This window comes from Egretta garzetta, unplaced genomic scaffold (assembly GCF_000687185.1).
Source record: "Egretta garzetta isolate BGI_Z169 unplaced genomic scaffold, ASM68718v1 scaffold46, whole genome shotgun sequence".
Taxonomy (NCBI): Eukaryota; Metazoa; Chordata; class Aves; order Pelecaniformes; family Ardeidae; genus Egretta; species Egretta garzetta.
Window position 1 is genome coordinate 9,549,462 of NW_009260268.1, and position 1,689 is coordinate 9,551,150.

At 56.8% G+C, this 1,689-nt stretch overlaps 1 protein-coding gene across 3 annotated transcripts in view; it reads right to left on the bottom strand.

The window, feature by feature from the left end:
- Nucleotides 1-11: 11 nt before the first annotated feature.
- The window catches only part of TMEM165 (transmembrane protein 165), a 13,794-nt gene continuing 12,116 nt past the window's right edge, over nucleotides 12-1,689 (bottom strand). For 2 of the 3 annotated variants that reach the window (XM_035897800.1, XM_009642386.2), the window contains exon 7: nucleotides 12-1,429. The gene's annotated coding sequence lies outside the window, so the exon portion shown is untranslated. The remainder of the gene's footprint in view (nucleotides 1,430-1,689) is intronic. The other variant, XM_035897802.1, reaches the window with a different exon arrangement.

Sequence of the window (1,689 nt, forward strand, 5' to 3'; positions counted from 1 at the left end):
GCGACGCAGCCTGCCTCTGCCAGCATGCCCCCAGCCGGGCCGCTCGCCAACTTTCAAGTTTCCAGGCTTGTTCTATCCCACTGTTCTCTCTCAAAACAGCAAGCCCGAGCACCAGCCCAGCACATGCACACCTGGTTGCGCTGCCTGAGGAGGAACAAGCGCGCCTGTGCCCTGGACCTGTGCTTTGGTTCAACGGGTTTCCTTTGAAACAACTTTGTCCCAACAGGACAGAAATGAGAAGTTGACCTTAATCTCCACTTACTGCACTCCGCCACGTACAGTGGAATGAGACAGGCTTTACCTAAGGATTGGGAATAGGCACCTTCGAAAATAACAAGCACAAGCTCTTTCTCGTTTTAAACACCTCAGCTGACGCGAGATTTGTTTCGTCCCCATAAGAGCATCGCCATCTCTGCTTTGTTTCTGTTGCTCAAGCCTGGCAAGGAGCAGTTCCAGGTGATGGGTGCTTTTACACCTCTCTTGCACAGGGAAGCACGTTCCTGTGTTGGACGCTGCTTCGGAGGTTCCTTCGGCAGCGAGGGTGAAAGCGGCTGCGGCTGCTGACGCGCCTCGCCCAGCGGGGAGAGCTGCGCGGCGGACGGGGAGCCTGTGGTGGACAGCTGCCCTCCTCCCACGTCACGGGCGCAGCGGTCTGCAGAGCCTCCCCTTCAGCCCTTCAAGGGGCGCTCACTGCACCTCACAGTTCTCCACCTAGAAAAGAACAAGAAACTGCACAGGCCTGGGGCAACCAAAGCTTCAGCTACTTACCTCAAGTCTTTCTTTCATATTTTAAAATGTCAGGCAGCCCCCCAACTTACCTCCATTTTGAAGGGATAGAGCGCTATTACTTAAACTTTTTCTGTATTTTCTTCCTGAAAAGCCAGGCCTTGGCTGGCTAACACACCGACCAGCTCCTTCCCCAAAAGTACCACCACCTAGAAGCAGCTACACTTCATGCCTCAGGACAGAAGCATTTATAAAGCCGCAGTGGGACGCACTTCCCACCAGAACAGCATCGAGCCTGCCCCGCCATCCTGAAACTGGGGATGCTGCAAGTCCCAGCCCCGCACATGCTCCTCCTGCCTCCCCGAGAGCAGCTCGGACTCTGCTGCCGCAGGGCTGAGCCTCGGGCCCGGCTGCCTTCCCGCCCCGCCAGCAAGCTGACGCGGCCAGGAGCCCCACGCGCTCCCTAGCCGGCGCAGCCCTGTGGCCACCTACCTACCTCTTCGGTTCAGACCCGCTGCGTTAAGGGAAGCGCAGGCAAAGGCAAGGCTGTAAGGAAACCCGCACGGTTTTGATGCGAGCTGACCCTCCAGGGTAAGCCACACAGATGTGTGCACACGCAGACTCCTGAAGGTATTACCAAGATCTCAAGCACTGAGGTGTTTCCAGACAGAGCAGTGCCACACGCCTCTCCAACGGCAACGCGCTGGAAATACAAGGAATAAGCATGATGAAAGCTGCTAAACCCCCACCCCCTGTGGTGGTGTGCTCCCCCCTCGTCTCTGCGCCCCCCCTCCTTTGACCTCTTTCCAGTGATACCCACCTGTGGCCGTGGTGATAGATGCATCTGGTCTGTGTCTGGTCCTGAAGGATGCATCCACTGGATGTGGGGGGAGACAGATAACAACACAATAGCCAAGGGCTGTTGTGGAATGTGCCCACCTAAGCACAGTGGTCAGTATGCAA